General features: G+C 44.5%; 1 protein-coding gene across 11 annotated transcripts in view; it reads right to left on the bottom strand.

Moving 5' to 3' along the window:
* SLC14A1 (solute carrier family 14 member 1 (Kidd blood group)) overlaps positions 1–25,970 on the bottom strand; it is a 61,335-nt gene that overhangs the window by 29,869 nt on the left and 5,496 nt on the right. For 3 of the 11 annotated variants that reach the window (XM_038743705.1, XM_038743700.1, XM_038743701.1), the window contains exon 2: positions 604–644. The exons of 6 other annotated variants lie outside the window; for them this stretch is intronic. The gene's annotated coding sequence lies outside the window, so the exon portion shown is untranslated. Of the gene's footprint in view, positions 1–603; positions 786–25,970 lie in introns of those variants that run through there. 2 more of the 11 variants (XM_038743699.1, XM_038743707.1) reach the window with 2 other exon arrangements.

Raw genomic sequence — 25,970 nt, forward strand, 5'->3', positions numbered from 1 at the left:
ATTTAATACAGAATTAAAATTGACACATGGCAAGTGTGCTGCAAAACGACTGCAATTAGTAGCTGCTGAAAGGATTGAGATTGTCTTTGGAAGAAACTCACTTGATAACTCCGTTTCACAATGGACCTGTTGCGTGGGCTACCTGTAGAACCCAAATGCAAAACTGGAAAGCCAATTCAGTATTCCATCTCTCACACATTACATCCGGTGTCACACATTTTGCACCCAGACACTTTCAGTGTTCCCAAATAAAATTCTGCTGCTTTATAGAACTGCCTAAAGCATGAACATTCTCAACTGGGAACTCACTGCTTGTACCAATAGTTACAGAACTGGCATAACTGAAACCGATACAGTTTTAAGATGCAAAAATCAACAGTGTGTAAAAACGTGTTTAGCTGTAAAGGCTTTTGCAAAAGGCAGTAAGTACATTTCCACTGCTCCCAGATTACACTGAACAGTACTTGATCTCTTGCTTCCCTGTTTTTCCCTACCCCAGAAAATAAACCAGTGTTTTTTCCAAGAAAAGAAATATAGAATCGCAAAGAAATAAGGCATAAGAGAATGAAGGTTCAAAACAATGGAAATGAAAATTATACTTACATCCTAGCGACTCCAGTAAGGCAGTGGTTACCAAATCCTTCCTGTTCAATTATCAGAGAGGAACGACTCACATAAGAGATTCAGTAGTGCTGAGAGGGAGGTATCTAACAGTTTATATACTCTTTACCCGCTCTTGGCGTGTTAACCTCATTGCAGTTTCTCCTCCCACTTTCAAGCACACAGTTCCAGAGAAATGCTGAGCAACTGGTCATTTGACTTCTTCCACCTTGTCCAGCTGCCAAGTGGCTCACCAAACACCATCTTTTGGGCTTGCTCCTCTGTGTTCTTGCTCAGCCCCTTTTCCCACTAAAGTCCAACTTTTCATTCTCCCCAGTGGTTTTCTACCCCCAGAGGAGAAGCCCAGAAATGTTTAGACCTCACGGAGCTTGATTCATTCATTCCATCCTAGTACTTAAGCACTTACTGTCTGCAAAGCACTGTACTAAGCGCTTGGGAGAGTACACTACAACAAGAAGCAGATGCACTCCCTGCAAATGGCTTCGGCAGGAACCAGGAAAATGAAACGATGAGAAATGGTTCTGGAAAAACGTGAATGCATGTTAATAGGGTACTATTACTTCTGCAGTTTTTCTTAAGCCAACTTTCCCTGAATGGGACTATTAAGGAAAATGGGCTGGAGAGATGAACTCACTGCAACTAGAAACATTTTCTATTTAGGCTGTTTTTTAATCAAAAATGAGGACTTTTCCATTAAAACAATTTCCCCCACATGCCAGTAGCAGCACTTTGGCAGGCTGCGTTTTGAAATGGTTGTAGGCAAGCACTTATAAAGCAGGTGAAATGAAAAGGGAAAACCCAGATCCTCTTCATTTCCCCTTCTTCTTGGACTTGGGCCTTGTGGCTTTGCTTTTAATATTTGAAAATAGAGGCAGTTTGACGGGCGGGAGGGCGAGGCACACATTTCACCCGAAGCTGAGTTATTCTGGCTGCTGAATTTGGAAAGAATGTTTCGGTGCCATGGGCAGGGAACTCCAACTCTAATCAACCTCCACCCGACCAGAGTGTATTTTCCGATAACTTTTGTCAGCCTTTAACATCGGCGCCTGAGTGAATAAACTCTCTTGCGCCACCCACTGGAGGACGGCCAGAGTTTACTGAAACCGTGAAATGCACAAATGTTCCATGTCCAGTGTGCTTTCTCTCAGGACATTTCTCTGTCTCCAACTTTGGGGTCAGTGGTGGGGAGGAGCCAGGGCAGAAGTAGCTGGTAATCCCTCTCTGAGGGAGAGAAGGCATTTTAGAGGGGCTTTTTAATAATAAAGACAGTTTCCTAGGACATTCCCCTTTCAATCAATCAATCAATCAGTGGTATTTATTGAGCACTTACTATGTGCAGACCACTGTACTAAGCGCTTGAAAGCGTACAATACAACAGAATTAATGGAACGCTCCGTGTCCATAACGAGTTTAACAGTCTAGAGGAGGAGGCAGACATTAATGTAAGTGAATAGTCTGTAATATTTAAATTTAAGATAGATACATAAGCGTTCTGGGGTGGGAGATGAGGCGAGATGAGGATGAGCTCTCTTCCTCCCTTCAAGGCCCTACTGAGAGCTCAATTCCTCCAGGAGGCCTTCCCAGACTGAGCCCCTTCCTTCCTCTCCCCCTCGTCTCCCTCTCCATCCCCCCCATCTTACCTCCTTCCCTTCCCCACAGCACCTGTATATATGTATATATGTTTGTACATATTTATTACTCTATTTATTTTACTTGTACATATCTATTCTATTTATTTTATTTTGTTAGTATGTTTGGTTTTGTTCTCTGTCTCCCCCGTTTAGACTGTGACCCCACTGTTGGGTAGGGACTGTCTCTATATGTTGCCATTTTGTACTTCCCAAGTGCTTAGTACAGTGCTCTGCACACAGTAAGCGCTCAATAAATACGATTGATGATGATGATGATGAATATCCAGTGTTCAAAGGCCAAAGATCCAAATCCAAATACTCCTTTCCACGTCTCTCCGACTTGCTCTCTTTATTCATCGCCCAAACCAGGCCTACAGTATTTATATAGAGATCTGTAATTTTATTTATTTATATTAATGTCTGTCTCCCGCTCTGGGCTGTAAGCTCATTTTGGGCAGGAAATGGGTCTGTTATATTGTTATAGTGTACTCTCCCAAGGGCTTAGTACAGTGCTGTATACAAAGTAAGTGCTCAATAAATACGATTGATTGACAAGTGCTCTGTGAAAATAATTCTTTTGAAAACAGAACGATCCATATCCTTCTTGTCTTTGGTAATAGAGCCTGCAGTGTTTCCTTGTAAAAGACTTAAATAGGCTGTCTGAGAAAATGAGCTAAAGCCTTCAACTATGAAATGGCTTCTTTGTAATAAGGTTCTTGTGTTTGGGAAACCTGGCACTAGGGCCACTGTAGAATGCCTGGCAGAGTCGGAGGCCACCAAGGTTTTTTTTTGGGGGGGGGAGGGTTTAAATGTTATCTGTTAAGCCCTTACTATATGTCATGCACTGTTCCAAGTGCTGGGTAGATACAAATTAATCAGTTTGGCCACAGTCCCTGTCTCACATGGGGGCTCACAGTTTAAGCGCTTAGTACATTGTTCTGCAAACAGTAAGCACTCAGTAAGTCAGTTAATCATATTTATTGAGTGCTTACTCTGTGCAGTGCCCTGTACTAAGTGCTTGGGAAAGTATATAACAGACACATTCCCTACCCACAACGAGCCTACAGTCTAGTTTGATTATGTAGGAAAGATTTAATCCCCATTTTACAGTTGAGGAAAAAGAGGCACAGATAAGTTTATAATAATCATAATAATAACTGCAGTATTTGTTAGGCACTTACTATATGCCAGGCACTACTGGGGTGGATACAAGCAAATAGGGTTGGACACAGTCCCTGTCCCCCATGGGGCTCACAGTCTAAGTCCCCATTTTACAGATGAGGTAACTGAAGCCCAGAGAAGTGAAGCAACTTGCCCAAGATCACACAGCAGAGGGATGAGAACCCATGACCTTCTGACTCCTGGGCCCAGACTCTATCTCCCATGCCAGGCTGCTTAAGAAAGATCTCTGGTTGTCCTGTGCCCTCCTTGCGACCTGCTTTGTGAAGGTTGGGTTGGGGGCAGTGGGAAGGGGGTCTGACCAGGAAAGGGAGAGGAGGAGGCTTGGAACCTCCAGTAGGAGCAAATTCACCAGTGAAAAAAGAGTTAAGGAGTGCAGTGTTGTAAACTCCTCAGGGGCAGGGAACAAGTCTACCAACTCTACTGTATTGTAATGAGTCAATCAGTCACTCAATCAATCATATTATTGAGCACTGTGTGCAGAGCACTGTACTAAGCACTTGGGAGAGTACACTAAAACAGAGGTGGTAGACATGTTCCCTACCCACAACGAGCTTATGGTGTAGAAGGGGAGGCAGACTTTTTTAGAAAGTACGGATTTGTATATAAGTGCTATAGTGCTGAATACAGGGGTCAAACCCAAGTGCCAGGGCAACAGGAAGGGTGTGGGAGAAGAGGGCTTTGGGAAGTCCTCTTGGAGGAGATGTGCTTTTAATAAGTTTTGATGCTGGACAGAGGGATCATCTTGTACTTTCCCAAGCTGTGGACACAGTAAGCGCCCAAAAATGTCTATTGATTGATTGATTATAAACCCAAGCGAGAAGGAAGCCTAGCGGTTCAGAGGGATCATCTTGTACTTTCCCAAGCTCTGGACACAGTTAGCGCCCAAAAATGTCTATTGATTGACTGATTATAAACCCAAGCGAGAAGGAGGCCGAGCAGTTCTGGGTTGTTGATTTTGCATAGGACGGAACATACTGGATTGCAGAGAGCCCTTGATCTGTAGCTCTTTCCGGAGAAGGAAAGGGAAGAAAGGAGATGTGTCATGGAGAGGGAGGGGAGGGCAGAGGGCCAGGTGCAGAAAGTGGTGGAGGATGGCATGGTCAACTTCCTGTTCCACCCCTCATTCCTAGTTTGGCCAGAGAGAAATGTTGTTCATTGGAATGGATGGGGCAGAAATCAAGTCTCCACCCTTTTTTTTTAACTGATTAAAGTTAATTACACAATTACTCAACTTTTGCATACCCAAAAGCATTTGTATGCATGCATGCATTTGTGCAGCAAAAAGTACTTAGAGCTGTGCTTACTCAATAAGGAGTCACACAAAAGGGCGTTGAAGAACTGGGCCACCATTGGTTCAGGGAAAGTTGGGCCTTTAGGGATGCTAAAAGTGCCGTGAGCTCTCAGTCTGGAAGCCGATGATCCTGAGTCATGCTCATCTTCTCCCTCTGAAGCAGAGTGGTGTAGTGGATAGAACACGGGCCTGGGAGTCTGAAGGTCATGTATTCTAATTCTGGCTTCACCACTTATCTGCTGTGTGACCTTGGGGAAGTCACTTCACTTCCCAGTGTGGCTTAGTGGAAAGAGCACGGGCTTGGGACTCCCCCTTTTAGACTGTGAGCCCACTGTTGGGTAGGGACTGTCTCTATATGTTGCCAACTTGTACTTCCCAAGCGCTTAGTACAATGCTCTGCACACAGTAAGGGCTCAATAAATACGATTGATTGATTGATTGATTGGGAGTCAGAGGTCATGGGTTCTAATCCCAGCTCCTCCACTTATCAGCTGTGTGGCTTTGGGCATGTCACTTCACTACTCTGGGCCCCAGTTACCTCATGGATAAAATGGGGATTAAGACTGTGAGCCCCACATGGGACAACCTGATTACCTTGAATCTACCGCAGTGCTTGGCACATAGTAAGCACTTAACAAATACCATCATTATGATTATTATTATTCTCTGGGCCTCAGTTACCTCATCTGTAAAATGGGGTTTGAGACTGTGAGCCCCACGTGGGACAGGGACTGTGTCCAACCCAATTTGCTTGTGTCTAACCTGCTACTTAGTAGAGTGCCTCGCACATAGTAAGCACATAACAAATACCGTTATTATTATTATTGTTGTTATTATTCCAGCCTTGAATGACATTTAGCTCACCTCTGGCATCCTCCCCAAGGGTGGGCAAGGGCCGGGTTGGGAGGTAACAATGGAATCTGTTTTATTTCATTAGCAACTCTGGTAATGGTTGGCCAGCGTGGAACCTGATCATGGGTAATAAAGAGTTGGCTATATTGGTGTGGTGACATAAAGGCCATTTTGAAATCTGACCAGTACTTAACACAGCAACCTTATCTCACTGGAGGGGATGTGGAGAGAGCTGGAGGGAGAGGGGCAAAGGAGGAGTTTTGAAATCCCTGGATCAAAAGGTAGCCACTGTTCAAAGCACAGGGAGGCAGTAGTGGCCTAGGCAATGACAATTCTGCAAAGTGAAACAGTATGGTTTAGTGGATAGAGCACAGGCCTGGGAGTCAGAAGACCTGAGTTCTAATCCTGGCTCCACCACTTGTCTGCTGAGTGGCCTTGGGCAAGTCACTTCTTTTCTCTGGGCCTCAGTTTCCTCATCTGTAAAATGGGGATTAAGACTGTGAGCCCCATTTGGGACAGGGTTGTGTCCAACCTGATTAGCTTGTACCTACCCCAGTGCTTGGAACAGAGTTTAGCACATAGTAAGTGCTTAACAAATATCACAATTATTATTATGAACACGTTATGTGACTGAAAGAGAGACTTAGCATTTTATGCACTTGAATCTATACCCTTTAAACACTTGGTATTCCTTGCCCCCCTCAGCCCCACAGCACTTATGTACATATCGATAATTTTTTATATTAATGTCTGTCCCTCCCTCTGGACTGTAAGACTTTCTCTTAATGGTATTTGTTTAGCACTTACTATGTGTCAAGCACAGTTCTAAGTGCTGGGGTAAATGCTAAGTAATCAGGATGGACATAACCTCTATTCCACATAGGGCTCACAGTCTAAATCGGAGAGAGGAGGATTTAAAACCCATTTTATAGAAGGGGTAACTGAGACCCAGAGACGTTAAGTGACTTGCCCAAGGTCACACCAAAACAGCATCACTTAGTTGATAGAGCATGGGCCTGGGAGTCAGAAGGTCATGGGCTCTAATCCCGGCTCTGCCACTTGTCTGCTGTGTGACCTTAGGCAAGTGACTTCAGTTCTCTGGGCCTCAGTTACCCCATCTGTAAATTGGGGATTGAGACTGTGAGCCCCACGTGGGACAGGGACTGCGTCCAACTCAATCACCTTGTGTCTACCTTAGTGTTTAGTACAGTGCCTTGCACGTGGTAAGCACTTTACAAATGGCACAATTATTATTATTTATTTATCATTTTACTGGGTGGCAAAACTGGGACTGCTATAACTCAAAACTGGATATAAATGGTGGGGTGGTGGTGGTGGGTGTTAGTACTATAAAATGTCTGCTACAAGGGGCAAAACCCATCTTCCCAAAAGAATGGAATGGATTGTCCTTCACCCTTGGTCTTTTCAGCCATATCTGTACACAAGTATGGGATCTCCTCATGGGTAGTGTCATCTTCAAAAACAAAGACCAGACACCTAAATAGAGCTTGAAATTTAAAATTTAAAGCCCATGACCCATCACAATGATTCACCTTTGATATCTGATGGAAAATTTATCATTCAAGTTAAATTAGTCACAGATGGATTTATTTAATAAGTCGACTAGATCTCTTTTATTAAAAGCACACCCATTTTACAGCACTAACCCTCCCATTTTTAACCAACAGTGAGTTATAGCAATAGTAGTTCATACCCTCTATTAAAGGAAATGCAAATATATTTTTGTATCTTCTTCCTTTTCTCTCAGTGTATCATCCAAGGCCCTTCTGTGTCATCTGTGTACTTGGATTTGTACCCTTTGAGTGCTTGGTATTTGCCCTACCCTCAACCCCATAACATTTATGTACATATCCAGAATGTATTTATTTATATTAATGTCTGTGTCTTCCTGTAGACTGTAAGCTCACTGTCAACAGGGACCAGGTCTACCAAGTTTACTGTATTGTAGTAAGTGCTTAGTACAGTGCTCTGCTCACAGTGAGTGCTCAGCAAATACCACTGATTCCTAGAGTTAACAAATTGCATGTGAGCTTTCTGTCAATCCATGACTAAGGAATGTTCTGTAAAAGCTTGTTGCCTCTAGATTTTGGAGAGTGAATTGATTGATGTCTCTTTTCATTTGTTTGTAAAACTGGTCCGTGGTGGGAAGACCAGTGAATCGGGGAAAGGTATGATGTTTGAATATTTTTATATGCTTGTGTTTCCCTGCCTGAAAAGTACAAGGTAATGAAGAAATATGGGTTATCGTAGAAAAGCTGGAGTTTGGGAGGTTAATCCAGAGTCTTTTCTGATACCACCCTTTCACCATTTACTTGATAATTTTGAATCTGTTGCCATAACTACATTCCAGTTTCAACATCTGCCTAAAAGGGATAATAACGTCCAATGCCTATTTGTTTATTTTAAGATATTCAGATAAAGTGCTCCATTGTATCGAACTCTCCCAAGCTCTTAGTATAGTGCTCTTTACGTAATAAGTTTTCAATGAATATCACTGACTGAGGAAAATTAAAGATTTTTTTTGGAGCTCAAGCTTTTCCCCTCAGCATACTTTTGGTTTCAAATAATGAAATGAGGTCTCAGTTTTCTTTCCCATGTGCCCATTCTAGCTCACAAAATGCGGTCAATCCAGCCTATCCTGAGTCAGACGCTAAGACTCTATCAATCAGTGACATTTATTGAGTAGTGACTGTGTGCAGAGCACAGTAGTAAGTGCTTGGAGGAGTAATAATAATTATTATTGTACTTGTATTGTACTTACTATGTGCCAAGCACTGTTCTAAGCTCTGGGGAAGATTGGAACTGTCCCGCATGGGGGCTCACACTCTCAATCCCCATTTTGCAGTTGAGGGAACTGAGGCCCAGAGAAGTTTAGCAACTTGTCCAACATAATAATAATAATGATAATAATGATGGCATTTATTAAGCACTTACTATGTGCAAAGCACTGTTCTAAGCGCTGGGGAAGTTACAGGGTGATCAGGTTGTCCCTCATGGGGCTCACAGTCTTAATCCCCATTTTACAGATGAGGGAACTGAGGCACAGAGAAGTTAAGTGACTTGCCCAAAGTCACACAGCTGACAGTTGGCGAAGCTGGGATTTGAACCCATGACCTCTGACTCCAAAGCCCGTGCTCTTTCCACTGAGCCACGCTGCATCACACAGCATACAAGTGGTGGAGCAGGGATTAGAACCCAGGTCCTTCTGACTCCCAGGCCTGTGCTCTATCCACTAAGCCATGCTAGAGTACAGTATAGTGGAATCGGTAGACAGTTTGCTGCCCATAACAAGCAGTGTGGCCTAGTGGAAAGAGCATGGGCCTGGGTTCTAATTCTGGCTCCTCCACTTGTCTCCTGTGTAACCTTGGTTAAGTCACTTGACAAGTGCTTAGTACAGTGCTCTGCACACAGTAAGCTCTCAATAATTACCATTAATGATGATGAACCGAGTGTTTCCAGTTCCAGTGGCTACCAATCAACCTACACATCAGGCAGAAACTCCTCACCCTCAGCTTCAAGGCTCTCCATCACCTCGCCCCCTCCTACCTCACCTCCCTTCTCTCCTTCTACAGCCCAGCCCGTACCCTCCATTCCTCTGCTACTAATCTCCTCACCGTGCCTCGCTCTCGCCTGTCCCACCATCGACCTCCGGCCCACATCATCCCCCGGGCCTGGAATGCCCTCCCTCCCCACATCCGCCAAGCTTGCTATCTTCCTCCCTTCAAGGCCCTACTGAGAGCTCACCTCCTCCAGGAGGCCTTCCCAGACTGAGCCCCCTCCTTTCTTTCCCCCTCCTCCCCCTCTCCATCCCCCCGCCTTACCTCCTTCCCTTCCCCACAGCACCTGTATATATGTTTGTACATATTTATTACTCTATTTACTTGTACATATCTATTCTGTTTATTTTATTTTGTTAATATGTTTGGTTTTGTTCTCTGTCTCCCCATTCTAGACTGTGAGCCCACTGTTGGGCAGGGACTGTCTCTATATGTTGCCAATTTGTACTTCCCAAGTGCTTAGTACAGTGCTCTGCACACAGTAAGTGCTCAATAAATATGATTGATTGATTGATTTCAAGGATCTCCATAGTGGATGATCCTTTTTGCCTGATGATTCCGATGAAACTGCTTGAGAAGTCTGATGAGGCTTTTTTGTAAGCTCAGTTCTCAAACTTGTATGAAGGCTGGTGTGAAGTTTAATGTCCCTTTGTCACCAGACTCTTCCCATCAACCCAAGGGGGAGTTCTTTTTTTTTTTTTTAATGTGTTCAGTGGATAGCATACTGCCTATTTAGAAGAACCTGGTGACAGTATTAAATCCTGATTGATGAAAATATTTCCTTCTATGTAAGATTTCCTAGTTGCAGCCTGGTTCATCATTTTACACTTCCTCATGTGATTCATAATCAATCAGTGAATCAGTTGTCAATAATGAATTGTATTTATTTAGCACTCACTCTGTGCAGAACACTGTACTAAACACTTGGGCGAGTATAATACAACAGAATTTGCAGACATGTTCCCTGTCCTCAATGAGTTTACAGTATAGAGATGATATTTATTGAGAATTTATTGTGAGCAGAGGCTTGTACTGAGAAGCACAGGCCTGGAAGTCAGAGGATCTGGGTTCTAATTCCAACTTTACCACTTGTCTGCTGCGTGACCTTGGACAAGTCATTTCACTTTTCTGTGCCTTGGTTACCTCGTCTGTAAAATGGGAATTAAGACTGTAAGACTCATGTGGGACAGGGACTGGGTCGAACCTGATTAGCTTGTATCTACCCCACTGCTTAGTACAGTGCCTGGCACATAGTAAGTGCTTACCAATTACTTTGAAAAAACCCATAAAACAAAACAAAAAACAAAGGTCACAGATCCAAGTGGGTATCTTTCCCTAATTATTGGGTCTTAAGCTTTCTGTGTGGGCTTCTAGAACATAATGATCAACACCCCAGGTGATTGTCTTGAAAATTTTCAATAATGTGATTCTAGTTTCCAGGTCTTTTCTGGCATCCTCATGGATAGCATAAAATAGGTTGACAGGTCTGGACATACCGTACACCTCTGCTTTACTCTGATGGAGCACGGGTTTGGGAGTCAAAGGACGTGCATTCCAATTCCGGCTCTGCCACTTGTCTTCTGTGTGACCTTGGGCAAGTCACTTAACTTCTCTGTACCTCAGTTACCTTATCTGTCAAATGGGGATTAAAAGTGTGAACCCCACATGAGACAACCTGATTACCCTGTATCTACCCCAGTGCTAAGAACAGTGCATGGCACTTAACAAATACTGTAATAATATTTTTAATTAATTATCAAGTGCTGTTGAGTCATTTCTGATTCATAGCAACACCATGGATCTACTTTCTACTTTCTTTCCCTGGACTTTTCCTAACATTAGTGTCTAATACAGATAATTAGTCCTCCTGATTATGTGTCCCAAATATGCTAATCTAAGTTGAGTCATTTGGCCTTCCAAAGACCATTTTGGTTTAATTTGCTCTGAAATCCATTTGTTTGTCGTTTGGGCAGTCCATGGTATTCGCAAAAGCCTTCTCCAAAACAACATTTCAAAAGAATTGATGTTCTTTCTATCCTGTTTCTCACTGTCCAGCTTTCAGATCCATACGTTGTCACTGGAAATACCATAGAATTGCCAATTTGTATTTTTGTGGCAATCATTACATCAGCACATTTCATGTCTTTTTCCCGGCTCTTCATAGCTAGTCTTCCAAACATTAATCTTTGGCATATTCCTTGGCTATTTCCTTTGTTATTGATTAACAATCCCAGGAGAGAAAAATTGTCAACTACTTCAATCTTCTCTCCATCCACTACTAATGATAATTATTATTACTATAATTATTATTATTAATGAAAGATCAGTTAGGCAACCTTCAAGTTTGCCTTGACCAACCATACTGGTAGGAGGGTGTTAAATTTACTTAGCAGAGACAGAGTCCAGTGGGGTTGCTTGCATCTTTGGGCACTACAGTGCCTCCTCTTCTGCTATTTTTGAGTGTCATCCTCACAGTGATCATATAATGGATCAGGGCCTTTACTTCTTACTAAACCGAGTAGAATGAACAAACTAACAAGTGTGCTATGCCATAGAGACTTTACTTGTGTTTGCATTGATCATTATCTGGAGCACTTGAGAGATAGGCAAAAAAAGAAAAGGGTGGGGGGCGGGGATGGAATTCCATGCAAGCTGATGTCTTTCTCAGCTTTCTTTGCAGGTAGGTAGGACCTACCCAAAACTACCATTCCCCATTGCCTCACATTATAGGTCCTGGTCTTCCCCACTCTTCACTGTTTCTCTGTAGTCAAACATCCTGAGGAAACAATTTTCCATGAAAATCCCAGGAATCACCCAGAAATACCAGGCCATGGCAACACTCTATGGCCATTAAGACTCCTGGGAGCTATTTGTACATTTCCTATTACCATTTTTTCCAGTCTACCAGTTCCCCTGAGCAGTACATGAAGCAGCATGGTCTAGTGGAAAGAGTACAGGCCTGGTAGTCTGTCTTATTTCCTTTGCTTTCCCCTGACCTCCAGCCCTCCAGCACCTATGTATATAGCTGTAATTTTATCAGTGCTTTGAACAGTGCCAGCGCTTAGAACAGTGCTTCGCACATAGTAAGCACTTAACAAATACCACCATTATTATTATTACTTATTTGTGCTGATGTCTTTCTCCCCACCTCTAGACTTTGAGCTGATTGTGGGCAGGGAATGTCCCTGTTTATTGTTGTATTGTTTATTGTTGTATGGTGCTTTTCCAAATGCTTAGTACAGTGCTCTGCACACAGTAAGTGCTTAATAAATAAGATTGAATGAACAAATGAGTCAGAGGACCTGGGTTCTAATCCCAGTTCTGCCATTTGTCCGCTGTGTGACCTAGGGCAAGCCACTTCACTTCTCTGTGTCTCAGTTCCCTCATCTGTAAAATGGAGATTGAATCCTCCTCCCTCCTACTTAGGCTGTGAGCCCCATGTGGGACTTGATAATCTTGTATCTACCAAAGAGCTTAGTACGGTGCTTGTCACATAGTCAGAGCTTAACAAACACAATGATTATTATTATTATTATGAGTAGAGAAGAGATGATTGCATGATACATTGTCTGAGGAAAAGGTAGAGGAATGGATCCAGAGAAGCAGCATGGCTGAATGGAAAGAGCACAGACTTGGGAGTCAGAGGTCATTCATTCATTCATTCATTCAATCGTATTTATTGAGTGCTTACTGTGTGCAGAGCACTGTACTAAGCGCTTGGGAAGTACAAGTTGGCAACATATAGAAATGGTCCCTACCCAACAGCGGGCTCATAGTCTAGAAGGGGGAGACAGACAACAAAACAAAACATATTAATAAAATAAAATAAATAGAATAAATATGTACAAGTAAAATAAATAGAGTAATAAATATGTACAAACATATATACATATGTACATATATACAGGTTCTGTGGGGAGGGGAAGGAGGTAAGGCGGGGGGATGGGTAGGGGGAGGAGGGGGGGAGGAAGGAGGGGGCTCAGTCTGGGAAGGCTTCCTGAAAGAGGTGAGCTCTCAGTTGGGCTTTGAAGGGAGGAAGAGAGCTAGCTTGGTGGATGTGCGGAGGGAGGGCATTCCAGGCCAGGGGGAGGACGTGGGCCGGGGGTCAACGGCGGGACAGGAGAGAACGAGGCACAGTGAGGAGATTAGTGGCAGAGGAGCGGAGGGTGCGGGCTGGGCTGTAGAAGGAGAGAAGGGAGGTGAGGTAGGAGGGGGCGAGGTGATGGAGAGCTCAGCTCTGCCAATTGTCAGCTGTGTGACCTTGGGTAAGTCACTTAACTTCTCTGTGCATCAGTTACCTCATCTGTAAAATGGGGATTAAGACTGTGAGCCCCACATGGGACAACCTGGTCACCTTGTATCCTCCCCAGCGCTTAGAACAGTGCTTTGCACACAGTAAGCACTTAACAAACGCCATTATTATTATTATTATTAAGGAGCAGCTATATGTGAAATGCAAGTGGGGATTACAGGGTTGTCTTTAGGTGTGAGGGGGCCTGGATCGTTAAACCTGTTGTGAGGCCCTTTGGTCAGAGGGCTGAGGGTTAGGGATGCTTAAAGAATGACATTTATTCCCATAAATCTTCTCCTCCCTGGGCCCAGACTGATGCTTTCTGGCACTTCAGGGCTCAGGGCAGGCCCTGGGTCCTGAGGAGCCTCAGGGAAGCAGGAGACAGGCTACCTGTCCCAGTCAGCGGGAGACAGGAGGACAAGTGGAAGTTGGTGAATTGTGTCCATGACTGCTTCTGCCCTCACCCTTTGCCATGAGTTCTGCTCACCAGGCAGTCCAGAACTCCCTGTGGCAGGGGTAAAAGTTGCAATTCTAAAATTGTAAAATTACTTATACTAATGTCTGTCTCCTCCTTTAGACTGTAAACACATTGTGGGCAGGGAATGTGCCTGTTTATTGTTATATTGTACTCTCCCAATCACTTAGTACCATGCCCTGTGCACAATCTCAATAAATACAATGGACTGACTGGCTGACTAAGATGGTGAGCCCCATGTGGGATGTAAACTGTGTCCAGCCTGGTTAGCTTGTATCTTCCCCACTGTAAATTCGTTGTGGGCAGAGAATATATCTGCTTATTTGTTGTACTCTCCCAAGCTCTTAGTACAGTGTTCTGCACAGAGCAACAGCTCAATAAACACGCTTGAATGAATGAATGCTTAGGACAGTGCCTGTCACATATAGTAAGCAAAACTTTTTTAAGGACATATTAAAATGAAATCCTGCACTAAGATATGTAATGGCAGAGGGCAGCTACTCTTTCTGAGCAAAGGCTTCTGGGAGCTCATGAGACATGGAGATAGAGCAATAAACAGTGACCATCACTTCTAAAAGTAAGGATAATAGCACTGCCATACAAAGGACAGTCTTGGTGTGTAGTGTGGAGGGAACTGCTCATTGTCAATTGTAATCGTCAACGCCATCTATTCGGTGGCAATCCATCATATTTGCTGCATCTGCATAGGTTAGAACTAGGGCTCTGACTTGCATTTAAAAACTCAGAATTTGAACTTGACATTGACTTGATTTCTTTTAGGCCTGATCTAATTTTTTCAGACATAATTGGTCTAATATAGGAATTTTCCATTAAAATTTAGATTGTACCAAAAAATCTCCCTCTTGATTATAATCACTAGATGGGCAAGGAACATGTCTACCAACTCTTTCGTATTATACTCTCCCAAGTGCTTAGTACAGCACCCTGCACACAGTAACTGCTCAATAAATACCACAGATTGATTGTAAGCTCCTTGTGAGATACCTTCTGCTTCTGGTGTCCTCTCCCAAGTGCTTAGTTCAAAACTCTGAATTCAATAGCCCCTCAAGAAATACCTTGATACGTTGGGTAGATTGATTAATAATGTATACTTGGAGTTTCAAGGTTTCAGCTCTTCAGTCAATCAGTAGTATTTATTGAGTTCATACTAGGTGCAGAGCATTGCCCACAGTGCTTGGGAGAGAACAGTACAGTAGAGTAGGTAGATGCAACTCCTACTTACAGTCTAGGAAGGGGAGACAGACATTGAAATAAATTGCAGATGAATATGTACATGAATCCTGTGGGGGTGGGGTGAAAATCAAAGTGCTCACAGGTTACAGATCCAAGTGCATAGGTGATGCAGAAGACAGCAGAGATAGGAGAAGTGAGGGCTTAGTCAGGGAAGGGCCCTTGGAGAAGCTGTTGTTTGACTAGGGCTTTGACGGTGGAGAGATGGGTGGTCTATTGGATCTGAAGCAGGAGGAAGACCAGAGGGAGGACATGGGCAAGTGGTTAGTGGCAAGAAAGATGAGATGGCATTGTAGTGAGTTGTTTGGTGTTAGGTGAATGAAGAGTGAGAGTTGGGTTGTAGTAGATCAGTCAGGTAAAGAAGTTGGTGGTCTTTTCCTCTTCCTCTCCCATCCCCTTCAGACCCGGAGAGGTACACCCATTAAGAGCCAGAGCTGACCAGCAGCAACTGGAGCAGCTGAGATGAAGAACAACTGGGTTTCTCTTGTTCCTGCTGTTGCTGCTCACCTTGGCCTTTGCATATCTGGCTGTACAACATATTATGCTTAACCTTGCTGTTACTATGCTGCTGTAGGAGCAGTGTGGCCTAGTGTAGAAGTAGCAGGTCCTAGTGTCGAAGTGGTGTGGTGTAGTGTAGAAGCAGCATGGCCTAGTGGATAGAACATGGCTTAGTGGAAAAAGTGTGGCCCAAGGAGTCAGAAGACCTGGGTTCTAATCCCAGCTCTGCCACTTGACTGCTGACTGTCCCTCGCCAAGTCACTTCACTTCTTTGTGCCTCAGTTACCTCATCTGTAAAATTAGTATTGAATCCTCCTTCCTCTGACTTAGACTGTGAATCCCTTGTGGGAAAGGGACTGTATCAATCAATCGATGGTGTATTTACTGAGTGCTTATTGTGTGCAGAGCATTGTATTAAGGGTCCAGTCTGGTGATCTTGAATCTATCCCAGTGCTTAGAACAGTGCTTGACAAAGAGTTTAACAAATACCGTAAAACAAACAAACAGAAAAAGCCTTCCCCTTGGTTACTTCTACACCTGGCAGGGAATGTCAGACCTATTGCACCTTCTCCCAAAGCTGAGTTAGGAAAGAAGGAATGAATTTGGGACCCAACTGTAAAGTTGATGATGAAATTGCAAAATTGTCTACAGTGACAGAACGATTCATTATTTTACATCTGCAGAATATATTATTGTTATCCCAAGCAACAGCCTCTTAAGCACACTGCACATTATAAATTTAGAGTGAGTGAGTGCTTGTCCTTTTGGCCAACCTAAACTGTGAATTTTGTATCTTGTTAAGTGCTCTACAGTTATCTATGCTATTTATTTCCATTAATAATTCTAGGAGTTCAGAATTGTTTACAGTAGAGGAATCTAAACAAGAGACGTTGAGAAGTGTGATGTATGCCGTCATTACCAGCGGCAACCAAAATAGCTTTCTCTGTCCACTGCCTGGGGTCAGAGGAGGGGAAGACGGAATGAGGAGATTTCTGGACCCAAGCTTGGCCTGAGATGAAATTATTCAATAGTATTTATTGAGTGCTTACTATAAGCAGAGTGCTTGGAAGCATATAATACAAGAGAGCTGACGGACATAATCACGAGGATCTCACCATTCAAGTGAGTCTCACTGTCTGGGGAAAAGGTAGAGGAATGAATCCAGAGAAGCAGCTTGGCTCAGTGAGAAGAACATGGGCTTGGGAGTTGGAAGTCATGGGTTCAAATCCTGGCTCCGCCAATCATCAGCTGTGTGACCTTGAGCAAGTCACTTAGCTTATCTGTGCCGCAGTTACCTCATCAGTAAAATGGGGATTAAGACTGTGAGCCCCATGTGAGACAACCTGATCACGTTGTATCCTCCCCAGTGCTTAGGACAGTGCTTTGCACATAGTAAGCGCTTAACAAATGCTGTCATTATTATTATTATTATTATTATTATTATTATTATTATTATTATTATCCCTTCCCCCAACTCTCCCCGTTGCTTTAGTGCTCCAGGAAGAGGGGGCCTTATGAGGCTCAAGAGAAGCAGTTGGGAGGGATGAAGGCAGAGGAGGAGGAGGAGAGGGAACTGCTGGCAGCAGAAAATGAGGCAGTTGAAAATATCAATAGACAGAAGTGGTTTCCTACTATTTAAACAGCATGTAAGGGCTTAGTTGCCAGGGTTTTTAGGCATGTATTGGTTTGTGTTAGTCCATATCAATGATAATGATGGTATTTCTAGACTGTGAGACTGTTGTGGTCAGGGATTGTCTCTATTTGTTGCTGAATTGTACTTCCCAAGTGCTTAGTACAGTGCTCTTCATACAGTAAGTGCTCAATGAATAAGAATGAATGAATCTACTAAGAACTCACTGTGTGCTAGGCATTGAAGTGAATAATTATACCAGGCACAGTCTCTATCCCTCACAGTCGGTTTTTAATGTAAGACACAGGGAGAGAGAGAAGGCATCAGAATTGTCTGTTTTAGAATTGCAAACCATCTGTGGGCAGAAAATGTGAGCCTAATGTAGGACATGGACTATGTCCAACCTGAGCAACCCTTATCTACCCCAGCACTTAGTACTGTGCCTGGCATATAGTAAACACAGAGAAGCAGCATGGTTCAGTGGAAAGAGCCCAGGCTTGGGAGTCAGAGGTTATGGGTTCTAATGACCACTCCACCACTTGTCAGCTGTGTGACCTTGGGCAAACCACTTAACTTCTCTATGCCTCAGTTACCTCAACTGTAAAATGAGGATTAAGACTGTGAGCCCCACGTGGGACAACCAAATTACCTTGTATCTTCCCCAGCACTTAGAACAGTGCTTGGCACATAGTAAGCACTTAACAAATTCCATCATTATTATTATTAAACATTTATGTAACATTAAAAAAAATCCCAAGCGCTTCAAAGAATATAAGGTCCACCAAAATTCCATGTTCGGGTAAAGGCTTGAGAAATGCTTTTCGATGACATGGAAGCAGGCAAGGGATCAAGTTCCCAGTTAGCTGCTTAGCTCATTCAGTCGGACATACAGTCATGTGTATTACCTGGGCCCCATTTTAAAGTAGAAATAGAAGACCTGTGCAAAACTATGCACCTTGCAAGTGTTCGGGAAATACCAAACAACAACCATGTTATTGCACGTTCTGCTGTCCTAGTGCCTTTCCTACCCTAATTTCAAGTCAAAAGGTCAGGGTACTCAGGCAAACAAGTGATAGGGTGGATAGATTTCAGAGGGAGGGAATGACTGTCACAAACAATCCTGGCTCCTTTTAGGGTCTAAGAGTTTAGTCAATAGGGGAGTCAGTAGTTTTCCCCCCAGATACTAGTAAAAAGTCAGCCGTAGCGAGAATGGAATATACCATGGCAACAAGGCAAATAAGTGTAAAGCAGTGAGTTTTCTGCGGTCAGAGTGGAAAAAATATCCAGTGGTTGGGTCCACTTGAACTAATTAGTATTTTAGCTCTGTGTTTTGCTTATTTGTAGCTGAACATTGTATAGCAAAGTATTGTACTTTTCCAAGCATTTAGTACAGTACTCTGCCCACAGTAAGTGTTTTTTTAAAAAAGCACTGATTGATCAATCAATTAGAAAGCCAGTAGGGGAATAATAATAATAATGAGGGCATTTGTTAAGCACTTAGTGTGTGCAAAGCACTGTTCTAAGTGCCGGGGGGATACAAGGTGATCAGATTGTCCCACGTGGGGCTCACAGTCTTGATCCCCATTTTACAGATGAGGTAACTGAGGCTCAGAGAAGTTGTGACTTGCCCAAAGTCACACAGCTGATAAGTGGCAGAGTGGGGATTAAAACCCATGACCTCTGATTCCCAAGCCCGTTCTCTTTCCACTGAGCCACTCTGGGGAACAGAGTGAGGGAGTGACCCCCTTTTTTACATGGTGTTTGTTAAGCACTTACTATGTGCCAGGAATGGTACTAAGCTCTGGGGTAGATACAAGCGAATCAGTTCGTGTCCCTTATGGGCCTCACAGTCTTAATCCCCAGCTAAGGTAACTGAGGCACAGAGAAATGAAGTGATTTGCCTAAAGTCACCCAGCAGACAAGCGGCAGGGCTGGAATTAGAATCCAGGTCCTTCTGACTTCCTGGCTCGTGCTCCATTCATTAGGCAACACTGCTTCTCACCCCTTTCCTCACTGTGCTATCCCACCAGGTGAGACGGCCTCGAGGGCAGCTCTGAGGATGGGTTCAGGATGAGGTAGGGGTTGAAGGAAGCAAACCTGACCCACAGGGAATCTGGTTAAGTCCACAAGCCCCACTTCAGGACTGAATTAAAACAGGGAAGCCTGGGACTGAAGGCCAGGGCCCCAAAACCTCAACCCCCCTCACCCCTGCTCCAGCATGGGCCCCACCTGCCATTACAGCCCCTTCCTACCGAAAGCCGCCCTGAACCATGACTGGATGGCATCCCCCAGTCACTGCCTCTCCTTTGGTGGTGCTGCTTCCCTTTCCTTGCGGCTCTGACCTGTTGTTTCCGGGGACAATCCAGGAAGGTTATTGGTAGGCAGAGCTGCCTGCACTCAGGTTGGGGGCTGCGGGGATGAGAAGGACTGGACAGAGCGACAGGAAGGTGAGGTTGGTGGGGAGAGAAGGGGATGGCATCTTTGGGAAGGGAACCCTCTGAGCCATTCAGGTCACTCAATATGAGGGATTGACCAGATGGTAGATTCGTCCACTAGACTGTAAACTCATAGTGGGCAAGAAATGTGTCTGTTTTATTGTGGTTTAGTATACCCCCAAGCGCTTAATACGGTGCTCTGCACTCAGTAAGTGCTCAGTAAATACGATTGATTTACTGACTGATTGGATGTGCTTGAAGCCAGGCTGAACTCAGCTGTGTGCCTCTTCCTGCCCAAGGGTGAGGCCTGCCTCTGTGTCAGCAAATACTCTCTCTCTCTCTCTCTCTCTCTCTCTCTCTCTCTCTCTCTCTCTCTCTCTCTCTCTCGCTCTCTCTCTCCCTCTCCCTCTCCCTCTCCCTCTCCCTCTCCCTCTCCCTCTCCCCCTCTCCCTCTCCCTCCTCCCCAACCCCCTCCCCATCCGGGTTCCATGTGCTTGTTGCTTTCCCAGCAATAAGCAGCGTGCCCTAATATAACACGGGTCTACTGAGAGTCAAAGGACCTGAGTAATAATCCCAAATTCCGCCACTTGTCTGCTGGGTGATTTTAAGTAACTTCATTTCTCTGTGCCTCAGTTTCCTCATCTTTAAAATGGGGATTAAGACTGTGGGTCCTGTGTGGGGCAGGACTGTGTGCAACTTGAGTATTTAGTCTGTACCCCAGCACTTTGTATAGTGCCTGGCATCCAGTAAGTGTTTAAGAAATACCATAAACATTTTAAATAAAAATCAAAACAAAACAAAAAACAGCAAGCATCTCCAAATTCCTTACTCTAAGAAAAGACAAACAGTCTCTCTCTCAGTTAACTGAACTCTTAAAGGGTCAAGATCTGAATAATTGGTCTTACTGGGCCTGAGAGTTTGTTTACTGGTCATCTATCTCCACCTGCAGAGTGAAGAGGAAGTGACTGCCTCCCCATTCAGCTCTCTGTCCAGCTTCACATGGTCTGCCCCTCTGAGATGCCCCTTAGCTGAGGCTCACTTGACTTGCATTCATTGGAACCACACTCCACTAGGCCCAGACACCTGGCTTGGGGAGACAGAGGAAAACTGGGCTGGGGCTGCTAGGCAGGTCATTAGGTCTGGGAGACACTGGGGATCAGGAAGCAGCGTGGTCTAGTGGATAGAGCATGGGGTTCTAATCCCAGCTCAATCACTTGTCTGCTGTGTGACCTTGGGCAAGTCACTTCACTTCTCCATGCCTCAGTTACCTCATTTGTAAAATGGGGATTAAGACTGTGAGCCCTATGTGGGACAGGAACTGTGTCCAACCCGATTACCTTGAATCTACCCCAACGGTAAGCTCGTCCTCCAGACTGTAAGCTCTTTGTGGGCAGGGAATGTGTCTGTTGTGTTCTCCCAAGCACTTAGTACAGTGCTCTGGATACAGTAAGGGCTCAATAAATGTGATTGATTGAATGAATAACACAGTGCCTGGCACATAGTAAGCGCTTAATGCCACAGTTGTTATTTCCCATCTGGTTGTAATCATTTGATGGGAGGGAAAAGAGATCCTGGAAATATGGGTAGTTCTCTCTTCTCCTTCCCCTCTTTCTCTCTTTATCTTTTGTTATTTCTCCTTTGCTGCCACTGCCTGATGGCTACATATTGAGCACAATGGGATGGCATCACTTACCATGTCGGGGGCCTGACAGAATCGATTCACCCGGGGTCCATGTGGGACCGGATCCCACCCTGCTCCTGAGTGCTCAAGAATCAATCCAAATCTCCAGAGTGACCCTAGGGTACACGTAACCTCCTAGAAGCCCTCATAGCTGGGGCCAAGCCAGAACCTGAACAGGCCACTAGAAGAGAGGTGAGCAGCATCCTTAGGCCTCTTTGCTTTGGAGTTCATCCAGGTGCTTTCGCCGGGCATTTGCATCAGGGGCCCTCAGATCGGCAGATTAAAGTGGGTGTTGGCCTGTATTTCATGACCAAACAAGAAAAGGAAATTTGGATTTTTTTTTGAGGAAGTTAAGTTAACATGCAATTGTCAGCCCCGCAGGCAGTGGGTGCGCACACACCTTGCAAATCATTTTTCTTCATTTTTCTCATCATTTTGAGTAGCAAGGAAATGGAAAAGTAAGATAGAGTTACTTTTAATAGATTATATCCTGGTCAATTTATAAGAATATGAGTGACTGTAAAAATAGAAGAGAGATCCAAGTTTGGCTTAATACTACTTAAAATAGTGAAGCCATAAGTGCTTCAGGATTTAGTTTATGAAATAAATTGCTTCAAGCCACTAACTCCAGAAGGGCAGGGACTTTACTGATGGAAAGCCCTGAGAATGAGGCAGAGTGAAAATAATCGGGAAACACAGAGGGTGAAACTGGGTGAGGCTTAATTATTTGTCTTTTAAGAGTTAACAAGGAGAAATATTCCAGCCACGAATGCCTATCCTCTGTCCCTTGTGTTTGAAGATGAGGTTATTGTTAGTGAACCGGTCCATGAGTCGGGGAAGATAGAGGTAGACCCGGGAAAGGTGGGCCAGCCTTGGCATGGTAGGATAGTCTATATCCTTCCAGCCACCCTTTCAGGTTTCTTCAGATCAAGGATGGTTTCTAGTCCCAGCACCCACAGGACAGTCAAGAAATCCAGCGAAAGCAGTGTGTGCTAGTGGATAGAGCATGGGCCTGGGAGTCAGAAGGATCTGGGTTCTAATCCCGGCTCCACCACATGTCTGTTGTGTGACCTTGGGCAAGTCACTTAATCTCTCTGTGCCTCAGTGACCTCTTCTGTAAAATGGGGATTAAGATTGTGAGCCCCATGTGGGACAGGAACTGTGTCCAAACCAATTTGCTTATATCCACCCCAGCTCTTAGAACACATAGTAAGCACTTAACAAATACCACTCATTACTATTATGACTATTATTATTATTATGAATGGTACTTACTGAGCGCTTACTGTATAGCAGAGCACTGTACTAAGCACTTGGGAGGGCACAATACAATAAGACAATAACTGCCTACAAGGAGTTTACAGTCTACAAGGGGAGATAGACATTAAAATCAATTGTAGAAAGGGGAAAAGGCAGACCACTAAGTTATGTACCTAAGTGCTGAGGGTGGGATGAGTGTCAAGGAGCCTAAGGGGTACAGACCCAGAGGCAGAGCAAATAGGGTGTGGAAATGAGGGGTTAGATAGGGAAGGCCTTTGGGAGGAGGTCCAGTTTTAGTAGAGATTTGAAGGCACGGGTAGATGGTCTGTTAGATATGAAGAAGGAGGGATCTCCAGGCCAGAGGGAGGATCGATCAATTGTATTTATTGAGCACATACCATGTGCAGAGCACTGTACTAAACTGTTGGAAGAGTACAGTATAACAGTTGGTAGACACGTTCCCTGCCCACGAAGAGCTTACAGTCTATAGGGATGTAACCAAGGGGTCAGCGGTAAGACAGATAAGATTGAATACTAGTAATAATGATGGTCTTTGTTAAGTGCTTACCATGTGCCAAGCACCGTTCCAAGCGCTGGATAATAATGGTATTTGTTAAGTGCTTACTATGTGCCAAGCACTGACGGAAGTGCTGGGGTAGTTACGAGGTAATCAGGTTGTCCCACGGGTGGCTCACACTCTTAATCCCCATTTTACAGACAAGGGAACTGAGGCACAGAGAAGTTAAGTGACTTGCCCAAGGTCACACAGCAGACAAGTGGCAGAGTGAGGATTAGAACCCACGACCTGTGACTCTCCAGCCCGGGCTGTTACCACGAAGCCACACTGCTTCTTACTAAGCCACTCTGCTTCTTAGTTCAGTGAGTGACAATCAGAGAGAAGGAAAATGAGAAAAGAAATGAAAGAGGAGAAAAGGAAAAATGCAAAGTAAAGTGGATTGGTAGAGGGCCAGGGGAGAAAGGAAAAGGGGCAAGGGGCAGCAGAGAGATCAGTCACTCATATTTATTGAGCACTTACTGTGTGCAGAGCACTATACTACTTGGCGGAGTACAATATAATAGAGTCAGTAGACACGTTCCCTGCAGTCTAGAGGGCAAGTTTAGAGGAAGCACCCCTTCTTCCTCTCCTGCTGCCGTTTCTGCCTCTTTCATATGGTGGTCCCCATACCAGATGGGCCTGCTCCCTGAGGCTCCAGTGCCCCCACTTCTGCCTGGGTTGCGGTTGAGAAGAAGGGTTGACTCTTGGCACACTGACTCATCCTGGGTCACTCTTCTTCCAGGGCTGCCAGGCTGGCTATGCCCCCTTTGACTGTCCAGTCTGGCCCAGCCTCAGACCCAAGACCCCAGAGTGGGCGGCCCCTCAAGCCCCTGACCCTCATATCTGCAGTTGTGCTCCCCATATCCTTCTCTTCTGGCATCTTCTCAGAATAATAATGATGGCATTTATTAAGTGCTTACTATGTGCAAAGCACTGTTCTAAACGCTGGGGAGGCTACAAGGTGATCAGGTTGTCCCATGGAGGGCTCACAGTCAATCCCCATTTTACAGATGAGGTAACTGAGGCACAGAGAAGTTAAGTGACTTGCCCAAAGTCACACAGCTGACAATTGGTGGAGCCAGGATTTGAACCCATGCCCTCTGACTCCAAAGCCCAGGCTCTTTCCACTGAGCCACGCTGCTTCTAGAACCCCTCACATCCAATCTGTCACCAAAACCTGCCACTCTCACCTCCACAACATCGCCAAGATCCTCCCTTTCCTCTCCATCCAAACCGCTACCCTGCTCATTCAATCTCTCATCCTATCCCAACTGGATTACTACATCAGCCTCCTCTCTGATCTCCCTTCCTCCTATCTCTCTCCACTTCAATCTATACTTTACGCTGCTGCCTGGATCGTCTTTGAGCATGTTACTCCCCTCCTCAAAAATCTCCAGTGGCTACCAATCAACCTACGCATCAGGCAGAAACTCCTCACCCTCAGCTTCAAGGCTCTCCATCACCTCGCCCCCTCCTACCTCACCTCCCTTCTCTCCTTCTACAGCCCAGCCCGCACCCTCCACTCCTCTGCTGCTAATCTCCTCACCGTGCCTAGTTCTCGCCTGTCCCGCCGTTGACCCCTGGCCCACGTCCTCCCCCTGGCCTGGAATGCCCTCCCTCCGCACATACGCCAAGCTAGCTCTCTTCCTCCCTTCAAAGCCCAACTGAGAGCTCACCTCCTTCAGGAGGCCTTCCCAGGCTGAGCCCCCTCCATCCTCTCTCCCTCCTCCCCCTACCCACCCCCCGGCCTTACCTCCTTCCCCTCCCCACAGCAACTGTATATATGTACATATGTATATATGTTTGTACATATTTATTACTCTATTTTACTTGTACATATTTATTCTATTTATTTTATTTTGTTAATATGTTTTGTTTTGTTGTCTGTCTCCCCCTTCTAGACTGTGAGCCTGCTGTTGGGTAGGGACCGTCTCTATATGGTGCCAACTTGTACTTCCCAAGCACTTAGTACAGTGTTCTGCACACAGTAAGTGCTCAATAAATATGATTGAATGAATGAATGAATCCTCCTAGAATCTAGAATTCCAGAATCCTCCTTCCTTATGTAGAAAGGGAGATTTTAAAATAATGAAGCACAGATCTATCTTTCATGATCTCTACCATTGACTGGGGTACATACATATTGAATGTATATGCTTTTATGCTTTTAGGACCTATGGTTTTAGGACCTATGCTTTTAGGTCCTGTGGGACTAAAGGTTTCTGTAGAACCAACAGAGGGAGGTGGAGCAGGCCATGTGATTTGGTGGGTGACTCAAATCAGGATGACTGGTCACCTTAGAGCAGACCGTTACTGGGGAGGACTCTTTTACGTGTAACCGCATCACCTTCTACTCTCTCTGTACAAGTGCAAAAAAATTTCTGTTGCTTTTTACAGTTAGTCTCACCAGCATCTGGTGCTGTTTTTGATTTTCCCTCTTAGAATCCCTCTTAGTGATTTTGTGTTACCTCATCCAATAAGCAACGTTAAGCGTTGAAAGCCTTTTTAAAAAAATACCATCCAACTGCTGCCCACCTTTACTGGTAGAAAAAAACTGGTGGATGAAAAATATCACTATTACAGGAGTTCATTGAAATAATTTCATTTTCTTTCATGTAACATATAAAGTACTAGTGTATTAGCGAGAGTGTGAGATGGCACTAATAGTCTGTGGTTATAACTTGCCAAAATCTTCATAATGGGCATAATAGTTCTTTAAAATTGATAGTAGTTTGTGT

This window comes from Tachyglossus aculeatus, chromosome 3, assembly GCF_015852505.1.
Source record: "Tachyglossus aculeatus isolate mTacAcu1 chromosome 3, mTacAcu1.pri, whole genome shotgun sequence".
Lineage (NCBI taxonomy): Eukaryota > Metazoa > Chordata > Mammalia > Monotremata > Tachyglossidae > Tachyglossus > Tachyglossus aculeatus.